The sequence below is a fragment of the Grus americana genome, chromosome 1 (genome assembly GCF_028858705.1).
Source record: "Grus americana isolate bGruAme1 chromosome 1, bGruAme1.mat, whole genome shotgun sequence".
Taxonomy (NCBI): domain Eukaryota; kingdom Metazoa; phylum Chordata; class Aves; order Gruiformes; family Gruidae; genus Grus; species Grus americana.
The window spans coordinates 164,465,793-164,479,350 of NC_072852.1; the positions used below are offsets into that span (position 1 = coordinate 164,465,793).

The 13,558-nt window shown below is 36.3% G+C and overlaps 1 long non-coding RNA gene across 2 annotated transcripts in view; it reads right to left on the reverse strand.

Annotated features, from left to right (window-relative positions):
- The window catches only part of LOC129213596 (uncharacterized), a 31,798-nt gene that overhangs the window by 11,058 nt on the left and 7,182 nt on the right, over positions 1-13,558 (reverse strand). The window contains exons 2-4 of one of the 2 annotated variants that reach the window (XR_008579475.1): positions 8,255-8,331; positions 2,151-2,256; positions 1,789-1,828 (exon numbers count right to left, since the gene is read on the reverse strand). This is a non-coding gene — a long non-coding RNA (uncharacterized LOC129213596). Of the gene's footprint in view, positions 1-1,788; positions 1,829-2,150; positions 2,257-8,254; positions 8,332-13,558 lie in introns of those variants that run through there. The other variant, XR_008579474.1, reaches the window with a different exon arrangement.

Sequence of the window (13,558 nt, forward strand, 5' to 3'; positions counted from 1 at the left end):
AGAGCAAATAATTTAGTCATCTATCTTATCTATAGCCATTTAAGACTCATAAACAAGGTGTCTCCACAGCTACATGCCAGAAGAATACTTACATGGATGACATTACATTTAACAGAAATCACGCAAGCATGATTTTTATCATTCAATATGGTTGCTGGTTCCTGCCTTTTGCTAATGCTAAGTTATTATCATACTAGTCAGTGGTGAGAGACTAGACAGAGTGAGAGACTTGTGTTCTTAAGTCTAATAAGAGTAGAATCCTCAGCTTTCTGGAGAGAAAAAAAAAAAAAAAAAGGGAAAGAACTATCACATAACTGAACAGTGCCGGTATGAGATACCTCCACTTTGTTGCCTAAATGTCGCCTCAATGTATAAGATAGTTTAGCTCATTCATAGGAGCATAGGTCCTTCTGATCGACACCAAGGGAGCCTAGCTTAGTACATTCAATACTGTTTCACACATTTAATAGTTAGATATGAAGATGTTAAGTTTTACCATATAAAGTTACTTTGTGGATCTTGAATACTCAATGAATTCTATACTGCCAATTTTTCATCCTACTGCACAAATTGGGAAGTACTATAGTCTGTGGGTTTTGCAGAATGGTTCCTTTTGTTACCATTAATACATACTGATTTGTGGGTAAATTCCAGTATTTTTTAGCTTGATGTTTTTCCACCCTGTGCAGAATTCTTCTTAAGTTTTTTCTAAAATCCACAGGGTTTATCTCTACTTCTAATATTCTCGTGAAGTGAATTTGCTGTATACATGCCAGATTTGTTGTTTTTTAATAAGGACTATCTACCTATGTTCATACTGCAAACTAGAAAACAAAACAAAACAAAACAAAACAAAAACCCCCAAAACAAAACCCCACCTGTTAAATGTTTCCTGCACAAAAAAATAGCTGAAGAGTTAATGTGAAATCCAACCCATTTCCTCATCAGTCACTAACTGAGAAACAATTCCAGTGTTTAGTTACTATCAGGTTGTCAGCCACTGTAAGATTAGTCAAGACCTTTGTCGGCCACAGGTGAAGTCAGCTCCAACACTGTTGCTGGGATTCACCTTATTAAATACCTATATGTAAACTGTAGGTGTCTACACTTGATCTAGTGCCTTTTTACACAGTAGAGAAGAATGATTTCTTCTAGAGTGGACTTTTAAATACTGAAGTCCATAAAAAATTCCTGAAAGTGCCTTTTAAGTATAAAGGAAGTCTACCCTGACTAGCTTTATTTTACGTATTGTAGATACCTAAAACTACATGAGATGTATTTACTACATACTGGCAAGATGTTTTGTTCTGTTTTCCACTCAAAATAGCATGTGTTCCTATATCTGCGTATCAACCACCAAGATCGAATCTACAAAAAGTAGCTTTCAGACCTGCAAACCACAAGTAGCTTTGATGACACTTTGTTCCCAAAAGTTTAACACTGTATGTAGGCATTCACAATAACTGATTTATCATTGATCTTCAAACTCCTCCCAGATACCTGTCAAACAACACTGTTTCATGCTTTTGCATGTAATATAGTGTATTTGATCTGAACTCTGACTAAATATGATACAACTTCCAAGGTCCTTAGTGTCTACATTCCCATTTCACTCAAGTTTTCTTCAGGTTTTATGTCTCTAGAGTTTGAAACAACAGGATTATTACCGCTACATCAGTGTACTTACTGTCTTAATATAGAATAATTTTGAAGAGCTTCAAACTGAAGTGAGAAAACTGTACAGCTTTAAAAGTTTGAAAAGCAACATTGAATTGTGTCAAAGCATACCTCTGCAGTTTCAGTCTAGGACTACACAGACAGGATGTTTCTGTAGAAAGAAGATAAAGAGGCTCAAGGTATGTTACCGGACAGGAGCAGAGGCAGAAATTACGATCTTCTGGTGCCCTACCATTGTTAGTTTTATGATCAGTTGTGGAGAAGGTTGATGTGAGCAGATAGCTCCTCTTAAAATAAAGAAATACATAGCTGTGTAACTTGAATGATTGTGAAGATGTGATATGACATAACTTGGTAGAAATTGTTCAGACTGAAAAAAAATGACAGAGGTTTGGAAGCTCATTCTCATAAAAAGAAGATACTCTTCATAATTACCATGGACAGTATTATGAAAAATTTGGCATGTGACTAACCTGCAGTCTTAACATCAGATGAGGGTAGCTGTGGTCCTGACAAGCTTGTCTTTTCGCCCCCACTTCTACTTCCTTTCATTTCTTTCTTTCAGCTATGCTGTTCAGGCTAGAGAAAGAAAAATATATTACAAGATTATTTTGAAACTGAAGAGAACAATAGTGCTTTAAGGGAAAGAACAATAATATTTATATTGAAAAACAATATTTATCTAAATGTTTAAGAGTATATGGCTGTGTCCTTAGCAAACAATAAATTACAAGAAAAGTGTGGTTAAATACACTCAGTATTATCTCAAGCCCCGTGAATAATGCAACAGCATAGCAGTTGCTCTATCATTATTCTCACTCTAGCCGGTTTCTGGACAGTGATGAAATACACTTTCTTAACGCAGTAAGAGATCCATGAGTTCTGAAATTATTTGATAAAGCAAGCTTCCTTTTGCTGTCATTGTAACTTGAAATCCCTTCCTGTTACCTTTTTCCCCAAGAATCATAGAAGACATCTGGAATAATTAGCCTTTCCTTCACTGGTTCTTGAAGCAGAACATAATTTTAAGGTTGCAGATGCAACTAGAATTATAACCTAGTTCCCTTTATAGGCAGTGATGTGGCATCTTTCAAATGGATGATTCCTGTCTTCCACGACAGATGTTTAGGATAACTGGCATGCAGCACCCTTAGATGTTCCTGTTTCCCTACAGTGACAAACCCGGATGACTAGTATAGGCCAGCTACAGATTTAGACTGCTACAGTTGGACCATGTTAATTCCATCCTCAGGAATTAGACTCCCATTAGTTATCCTTCCCAAACCCCTTTCCCTCTGGAAATATTTTTATTAGATGGAAGGCAACCCCCAATTTAGTATGTCTTCATATTGTATTTTTGGAGAATGACAACAAAACTTTTTTGTTCTAAAGTATCTACCATTGGTATGACTGTGCCGCTGGGGAGTAGTTTGACATCGTGAGGAACATCAAGCCAAGGTTTGGCCACTGGATAATCACTCCAGTGATTGTACAATGAATCTGAAGCACAGCAGCAGAAGAGGATGGATAACTTGACAGTGCTGCCAGCAGTCAGACATGCCAATGAGATAGAAGGAGACATGAAGGAAAGAAACAAATGAAGAATGGAAGGCAAAGAGGCTGAGGAGAATCACAAAAAAAAGACCATAAAATGCTGCTTCCGGAAGATCTCTAACATGATTATGAAATGAATGGGTAAGATAGATTTTTCATGGGACGTGCTTAAGAGAGTATGCAGTTAGAAGAGGGAAACCTCAGTAATATAAACATCTGTGGTTTTGTTTCTGCATAATCATGGACTACAAAATATGCAAGCAATATTTTGGAAAGGGAGAACTAGCAAATGAGCCACAAACCAACAAACCATTAGCAACACAGACTTCATTCTCTCTTTATTCAAGGCCCTGAAATAAGAGCAGATGCATTATAATAATGCTTAGAAGAGCCAGTTACAAGCTTTTATCCTATATCTGATGCTTGCACATAACTGACAAGAGTTCAGTGCAACTGTATACCCACTTTTCTAGATTAGCTGAATTTAAATGCAAGTGAAGAGAAAGATTTTATTTCCTTAGTAAGTAAAAAATACTAGAGTTGAATACAAAGACAGTGGACTCAATGTACCATACAACAGTCCAAATTTGCCATGCCACCTGATTATTCAACCTGATTATGGTCTCCAGGCAGCTAGCACATGTGACTTAAAATAGCATCTCTAATGTCTTTGTAGTAACAGACCATGTCAGGAAGAAATTCAATTGGGTGGTTGTATGTAAATGACACTTTTGTAGCCCATAATTCATAACATCCTAAATTTAGGAAGGTGATCCACCCTCCCTAAAGGTCATAAACATCACGATGTACTCACCACGACCCAATCAAATGAAAGACAGCAATAATGCTACAGTTCAGATGAGTCAATTAGAAATGCCATCTTGCTAGAAGGCACCTTTCACCACAATCTGCATTGCTCAGAAAGCAGTTCAATTAGACAGATAACACAGTCCAAACAGAAAATTTCCCAGCTGTCCAGTCTAAAGACCAAGTTTAAAATTGGTGTGCATCTTATTTTAAATTTGTTTATAACATGGATTTCTGCTGAAAGGCATAAAAGTTTGTTTTAAAGAAACATTTCAGTGATATATATTAATTTCTTCCAGACATAAATGACAGCATAGAAGAAACCATGAAACTGAAGGTAAGAGAATTTAAAATTAATTTTTTTTAGACAGAAGTTTTATGGGAAGGAACGGAAACAAAAAAATTCTTTTCCATTCTGTTTATGTTAGGGTATTGCTGCTTCTAGCTGGTTACAACATTTTTGGCCTTTGGTCTTATGAAATGGTAAAAATGACACTAGCTGAAGTTGAAAGGTCTCAAAGAGAGTCAGTAACCTCACAGCATGATAAGCTGGGAGAAAAGCACATTTCAGGGGTTTTGTGTGTTCTGTGATATGTGAAACAACTATACTTATGAAGCTTTCATTTTGCTGTAACTCTTGGAAAAAAATTACTGCTGTTTGAGTCTATTATCACCCTGTTGGGCTCTCACTTGTAATAGTTTGCAAACACTCAGCTTAAGTGAATATATGTAGAAAACCTTCAGACTGACTAGTCCTGTGACTCTACAGATGGAGGTGGATGATGATAACTTTTGGAAAATTGTATTATATAATGTCTGATACCTTTCTGTATGTTTAACATGCTTTATTATTCCAATACGTGGTAATAAATTATCAGGCCAACTGTGCATTCATGCACATAAAACCTGTAGGCATCCTGAAAGAACACATATTTCTTCACAAATATCTGAAAATGGCTATCAATAAAGAGATAATGCCAGAAAGTAAGTCATCATTCCCAATGAAAGGCCATAGGTTCTTGACTACTGTCACTTAATAGTTACCTCTATAACATTTTTTAAAGTAGTCACCTCTATAACATTTTTTAAAGTTTCCAAAATGAACAAGGGTATTTATACCATCACAATAAGACAGTTGTAATACTTAGCAGGACATTACATTGCCATTGCCTTTACTGATTATTAGTAAAAAGTTTTCAGATGATCCCCTAAGGAAACAAGACTCCTGTGGCAACACTCACTGCATGGGTATGGTGGTGTATATGTGACTAACTTAATTTCAGTCCCTTACTGCTTAATGTCAGTCACTTCTGACAGAGAGATGGAAGTATCAGTAATATGTAAGTTCTTATGGTTTTCACAAAAGTAGGTACTTTGGAAGAGAAGACCATATTAATCTAAATAAAAGAAAGGCTTCCGCATGAACTCAGGCTGTTATAAAGGCCAGGGAATGCAGAGGGGAAAGAGGTGTATAATTGGAGATGTATGTACCACTGGGGAAAAAAAAAAACCTAAACAAAACAAACAGCTTTGGTAAGGGCTCCCGATTCACTGCCAGGTACACACTTGTCAGTAAGAGAGTTCAATTTACCTGACTTAGACATCTTGTTTCCACCTACAGCTTAGAGAAGAGTTACCTCAGCAGCACTGGCCATCTGAAAGTTAGTTATTTACCCCAGTCATATAGGCTGTGTCTATAATGCTGAATGAAACAGGGCTAGGGCCAAGCCCCTGGCCCTGAAAGGGAATAGCACTGACAAGCGTTAACACTATTAACACTATTGGCTCTGCAGGAAACTTTGGTACTTGTCTGAGAAGGGCTCCTTCTACAAACACATGAAACTCTGGTGTAAGGTGTCTAATAAAGATGGACAGAGTTCTGCTTCAGGTTTTAATTAATTCTGGTGCCCGCCGAACAACTTTAATATCATTAATTCCATCCACATCTTATACAGTGGATTTGGCTGGGAAACATTTGGAAAACAACTTGTAACAATCCAAGGCACTTCCAGGAAGACGGTAAGCAATTAAATAGTGTGAGTAAGTAGGTATCCAGTGTTTGAGCTCATTCCCTGGCAACCTTTTATTTCACGGTAGGGTACCTACAGTCAGTGGAGCTAATAGGCGTCTCCATAGGATGAGGTGAATTATCCCTGGGAAGACTTGCCTCTGCTGTTGATCATAGTTGAAATGTAAGCAATAAGCTTAGACTAGACAATCAGCTTTTAAACAGTTTAAATTAGGTATGATTAATCCCATCCTGTAAGCTACTGAACTGCTCTCAGGGCACCTGAGTTCCTTGTGCAGTCAATGAGGAAGGCTAGGTTTTTTTGAAGATACCATAAGGAAATCCAATTAGCTTAAGTTTGCTTGTTAAACTGAAGCAGGAAGAATCACCCTCTTGAGGCCTTTACATGAAACAAACTCTTACTATTGACTATCCAGGAAACTTAAACACTTGTTTTAGAAAGATTGCTTCAGCAAACTCAGCGCATTTAGGTGTAAGGTGTCTAATAGGTGAACAGATTTCTTTTTCAGATTTCATTAGTTCCGGTGCTCAGTGAAGAACCTTAACATCATTAGAGCTATTAAAGTTTAATATTTAGTATTAAAATTAATGTTTATACTGTCATTCTTTACCATCTGTTACCACAATGGCAAAGGATCAAAAAAATGACAAAAGGCATGCAGGAGGAGACAAAACGTTCTAAACCGTCCAATTTTTCACCCATGTTATTAACATCATTTGTATTATTAACATAAAGAACTTGTCTAAATTGAGGAACCTAGGAACATTTCCCAGCTAGTAGATCCAGGTGTATAATCCAGCTGCTTCCTAATTGGATGACAGCAATTATAGCCTTTCGGATGAGTAGAGAAGCAGCTGTGGTATATTCAAGGCAGCCCCTCGCTTGGCACACCTTCATAGTTCAGGCTATGAAGATTTAAACAAAAGTTTAAGAATGTCAGTTTGGGGGATCTGTGTGCGTGTATACATATCACATACACATACACATATATATAAAAAAAATACTTCTTTAGGTACATTCATAAAACATTATAGGAGTTTTGAAAACATCTTGTTAACTAGAAGGTCATTTAAGCTAGAAGTGTGCAAATAAATAATACAGTAGGAATCAAACAACCTTCCCGAAAGTAGGATGAGGTCTACTTGATGAATTTGCTCTGAACAGTAGGAAAAGTCAGGCTGAGAATAATAACAGATGAAAAAAAAAAAAAAAGAAAAAAAAAGGAAAGGATACATTTGTACCAAAGGGAAATAAAATTGCTCAAGGCTGCAGCACTGTGGAGGCTTTGGAGAAATGGTAGTGTTTTCCCATCCCTGGGAAAACTTAGAACTGATTCCAAAAGGCAATACTCTGGGATGGGCTGTAGCTGAATTGTTTCCTCAGTTTTTATGGCTAACATACACATTAGGAAATCCTTATGGACAACCATCAGCAGACTTTAAGGAGTTATTTCAAGCCATATTCTAAATTTGCCTTTTATTTTATTTTTTTAAATGGCTTTTGTAACTTTGTTTCCAATTCTTTCACTGAGCAGTTTATCCTTCTCCTGTGCTAGGACAAACTTTTTTCCTCCTTTAGGCTTGTCTGCAACCTTAAAAGCAGATAACAAGCAGGTCATAAGCACTCCCATTAAAGCAACGCTCTTTTATTTGGTTATCCTCTGGCTACCAATCATCTAGGGCAAACCCTGACCCTGCATCTATATGAATAAATAAAAAGGACAATGGCTGGTCTGCTGGCCCTGATGGCAGTGGCAAACACACCAATAAAGCTAAAATAATTTCTCATTCCCACCCAATATAGCCTCATGCTTACTGCCTAGGAGAGAACAGTCTCTGTCCAGTGGTATTTCCTAGACACCGCCTGAAGTCTGTCTGACAGAACTTAGTTAGCAAGGACCAAAAGCATAGGAGCTTATGTGCTAGCAAATCACATCGCATGGGAGATCACATGCTAGCAGCACTCAAGCATTTGCTATATGCCCTCACCCATATTAGTACTATAGACATATTAGTATATTAGTACTATAGACATAGCAACAGGGTTCAGGCATGATTCAGGGGATAGCATTTTAACAATTCTGGTTCCTTAATTTCCTTAGTTATCATGGCATTTGTATCTGTTGTGTAATAGAACTTCCTCATACTAGGAGCTGAGAAGTAGAACTAAAAGAAAAATACCAATACCTTCCAGCTCCCTCCTGAATATTTTAGGGTTCCTTCCAAGCCTGTTTTTTCCTCCACTTCCTTCCTCCAAAGGCACGCTAGAAAAAAATACAGGGAAACAGCAACCTTTCATATTAGTCACTATTTCAATATAAAACCAAAACCAGCCCCCCAAAAGAACAGCAGTGGAGTTATGTAGAAAGTCCCCCTTAAAACACATAAAAAAGACCAGCTTTATTAATTAGTGGTATGGAGAAAAAAATCCCATATATTACATTACATTGCATTCTAGATAGCTATATTCTTAAGATATTCAGAATAATCAATTACTTTGGTTAATGATGTACAACATATTACTCGTCTTAGCTATTCTATGTCACAAAATGTCACAAAATACCTAAAATATGTTAAAGTACTCACAAGTGGTTGCATTCATCAAATTCTATACTTTAGGAAAAAAGTAATCAAATACACGGAACAGACATGTTTGAAAGTGGATCTATATTTTCAACACTGTATTTTCAGTAGTGCAATTTTTGGCTGGAAACCAAGAATCGAAGAGTTTTAGCTCATCATGGGTTTCTGAAGAATCTGATTCAGATGAGCTGCCACTGTCAGTGCTGTTCAAAGGCTGAGATTCTAACTCACAAAGCAGGATTTCATCTTACTCAATGTTTATATAAGGATTCAGTAGCTTTTTCAATCTATAGTATCTGGGATCTCTCTTCTACTTATTGGAAAGGAATAACTAACAAAAAATTCAACTGGAATTTAGTTTTGGTTGGCAAAGTTTTGTCTGTAATGTCATATACACAATACTTTCTCTAATGAGTTCAAGCATCCTTAAAATATACATATGATATTAGTTTGTCAGTTCCTCAGCCAAAACTATTTACTACTGCCACTGTGTAAATTTCAAGCAGTCTGAAGTGGAGTAAAACTGATCCATGTAGTTTTTGGTTTCTGGACAACCATTTGTTTAAGACAGACAGAAATTTTAGGGTAAGTGAAGTAAGTGGGTGCAAAGCCAGCCAAAATGAAATTACTTTTCCAAACAGACATAGCAACAGCTACTGCACATACTTTGTCAGTTCTATAATTTTACTTTCTAAAAATAGAAAAGCTAGTAAGTTAAATAATAGTTTTCTGAAAGTTTCTATTGGCAATATTTTGATAAAGATGTCACTTGAAGATGACAGTGCTACTGAAAATTTTAGAGCTGCAAGGGTGGGAAATTAAAGGTTCAGTCTTGAGAAGATATATTTATTTATCTATGAAAATATTAATAATGTATTAATCATTGTTTCAAATTGCCGTCTGATGGATCACTCCATGCCTGCTATGACTACCTATATAGTAGATTTCAGTCTATGATCACCCAATATTGCAGGTTTTTCCACCAGGGGAAATATTAACAGAATGGATGTATTGTAAAACAAATACTGAAATTAGTGGGTAGCTGAAGATGATTAGTGAGTCTCCTAAAAATTTGAAGGGCCAGAAAAAATCATTCAAAAGATGAACATTTATCTGAACCTTTTGTGCCTGGAAGCCTGGGTTTGAGATTTTGTTGAAATAATTCTGTTGTAAAATGGATAAAACAGAAGCGCAGAGCAAGACAATGCAGTCAGAACCTCAGACATGGAAACAGCAGTGAGGAGACAGTAGAAAAGGGAATAATGTGAGAATAGAATAGAATATTTCAGTTCGAAGGGACCTACAATGATCATCTGGTGCAGCTGCCTCTGAGAGTTTCCCTAGTCATCAGGCCAATGGATATTTAATTTGTAAAGTTAGATTTCTCTCTTCCCTCCATACTGCTGTAGAAACATGCAAATAGGTCTATATGATCTCTTTAAAATTAGTTCTCTTAGAAAGTCAGGTGACATTAACCGCTGCTTTTTTTTTTTTTTTTAAAATTCAAAATGCATTTTACTAGTTGTTTTGGGTTTTTTTAGGTTTTGGTGAAGTAGATGCCTTAATATAACTTCACATTTACACAAAACAAAATCTTCTGATACCTTTTTAATTTTCAGGTTTTTTTTTTCTTCAAGGACTTGTATTTCACTGATGTACAAGTTGATGCTGACTGTTCACAAAAGCTCTCATAAATACGTATAACCCTTCTTTACCTTAACAGTTTATGATAGCTTTGCTTGTATTTTCTAGCTTTGCCTACAAGATAAAATTATGAGGTAAAATTCTGTAAACTGATATGTCTGTCGGTTATACTGATCCAATATACCTTAAAATTACAAACTGTGAGTGCTGTACTGGTTTTATATGTATGTTTTAGAGGTAATGATGACATCTTCCAAGCACAGAGGAGCCCCAGGTAAATGCAGCTTTGGAACATGCTCTTGTTACACTATGTCCTTCCCAACTCAATATTTAGTACAACACACTCTCAAATGCTAGTTCATATACCACAGTTCCAGTTACATAGGCAGATCTTCCTGTTCAGCTATTTCTGTATGAATTTTGGGTTTCATGCATGGATTCATTCTCTTGAAGTGACAAACATTTCCATTTGATACATACAGACACCCATAGAAACAATTTTACAGTATCTGTAAATATTTCAGAACAACTGTTAAAAATCACAGAGGAAAAGAAACCACCCAAGCCAAATAAAAAAAGAAAAAAGCTAATATTCAGTAATCCAAGGTACTGTAGATAAAACTAATGCTGGTGTATTTTCACTGTAATTTAGGCTGTGATAGACTTAACTCAAATGATGGTGTAACTGTTACATGTCTAAATACATAATCCAGTAAATCTAGCTTTCTAGAAATGCAGGCAAAATCTACTCTACTGATTATATTTAAATGCAAGGCAAAGCTCTAAAGGATGGCTGGGTGACAAACGGTAGGTAGGAAGGGCGCCAGTCATTTCTTTGGCAGTCAGTGGAAAGAAAAAGGTGATTCTTTGTGTAATGTATCACATATTAATAAAGAAACCTAAAGCTGGCCAGATTAATTGTACCCCAAAAATTCTCTCCTTTGATTACAAGGAGAGCCTAGGATGACTAGCTCAGATGCAATTGTTTACATGACTGATGCCTAAAATCTGCTGAGAGGAATTTTACCCTAAAAATCACTATGGACCGAAGCTTCATCAGTTGTATACACCTGAAATTTTAAGTGTAAAAACTCTGAAAACTTTATTAAGGTTTCAAATGAAACCTGAATTTATTAATTTAGAGATTAATTTAACATGCAAAGTAACCTATTCATGGAAAGAATAGTTTGTCTTCCAGTTTTAATTTTAAAAAGCAACGTGTGCTGGTACTATTTCCAGCTGTTTTGAAAGTAATGCATATAATGTGTGGAGTTTAATTGTGCTCTCTATGTGGCTGGGATAAAGTGGGGGTATTAGCTTTGTTTTATTTACACAATTAACAATGCAATGTTAAATTTAGCTGAGATAATTTCTCCAAATATGTCTTTTTCTAGAATTCCTTTCTTAATTACCACTTTGTCCACATAATGAATAAGGACTGTTTGGTTAATTTTCATAAACACCACTTTCCTGTCTTAATACATAATACAGTCTGTAAAATTATTTCTACCATTTAAAAATTATATTCTCTTTTAATTTCCAAAGAGATCCATTAAACCTAATTTCTTCCATCTTTTTATGTATATATTGTTTTTAGTAAACCTGTAAGGTGGTATTTGTTTCATTAATTTCTTAAACTTTAAACATAAGGCCTTTGGCACATTCTGAAATATGAAGAATAACCCTTTGATTATCAGAAAGCTGTTCAAAGTTTAATGTATGACTGGATGTTGCAATTATTAAGTAACCACTGAAACATTTCTAAAACAAAACCAGGCTGTTTACAGACTTGCCTCAAAAACACTCTCATATAGAAAAAGTAGAACCCAACATTATTAATAGCAAAAATTCCCACTTGATGAAACTGCAAAAGTGATCTCTGTCCAAATGTCATTAAAAGTACCCCATCTAAGGCTACTTACAGGTCAGCTGTATTTAATTCCAGAAGTGCTCAACTCTATTCTCCCTTATAAAAGTTATGTGTTAATTTGATCATTCATGTGTTGGTATTTCCTTACCATCTTGAAAAGCTGAAAAAAAATGGTCCCTATAAACTATTAAACCTTACTTGAATTTATTTTCCGATGCTTGTGGAAATCTTAAAATCTCAAAAGGTTCACTCCTGAGCCCTCATCTCCTTATCATTCCCACAATGTAAATGTTAGCTCATTTGTCAGCATTCTTTTAAGAAAAAAAAAAAAAAGGAAACAAATCACATTTTCTTCTGAAACAAAACCAGATACAGTTTTGGAGATCATTCACTCTACTGGCGGTTCTAATGTGCGTTAGGTGTAACACTATATGGCTCTTAGAAAACTATGCAGTGAACTTGTGCATACATGCAAATGCATATCTACACCAGAGGTTGGTTAAAACAAATCAGTACAAAGCACAAACAGTACTGGTTATTCATTATCACAACACTAACAAAACGAGAGCATTCAGTTGTTTTATGTTGGAAAACACAAAAAATGGCCTTTATCCTGTAAAGGGCTTGATAACTTTTTACTATGCTCCCTTTTTCACGTTTAGATTGAGCTGCCGTATGCCCATCCCATGGGACGCAGCCAGTGAAATCCCAACGGAGGACGGTACACACCTGCTCTGGTGTTTACATCTCATTCCTCTGTGTTGCTGTGCCAGGCTGGCTGCTAGCACGTGCACTGTCTGCACTTAGCACAGGAGGGGAGTAAGACTGATAAAGTTTTTACCAAGGCTCCTAAAGGTTTGAGGGGGATGGAGCCCACCATCCGCAAAGGAAGAACCACCCCCTGGCTCAGAGCAGAGGCTGTGCGGATGGGACCACAACCCTTCCACCCTCTATTGTTGTTCTCTGATGCTACTCCGTGCTCTCAGATATTCCCATACATCTCCATTTATGTTGGCAACATGAAAGGTTTTGTCTTTCCTCAAAAATACTTAACATCACTAATAGTGCTTGAATAAAATCAGGGGGGTTTGTGGTTTTTTGGGTTTTTTTGTGCTTCAGTACAGGCTGTAGAACAGTATTAAGGTCATTAAGGTGAAAAAAATGTCATTCAGACATACTACTTTTTTCTATTACCACTCTGCTTTCAGAGAGGATCGAGAACTGGCATCACATCCATGGGTAAGGAATTCCCTTAGGCGATTCTTCACCTCTTAGAAGTGTGTTAGTACATGTTTCTTGCTTAGTTATCTTACATATTGAAAAAGGAGCTTGTGTAGGCAATATCTGCTTCCTAAGGAAAAGTTGATATTCATGATTTTCTGTGGATGAATTTA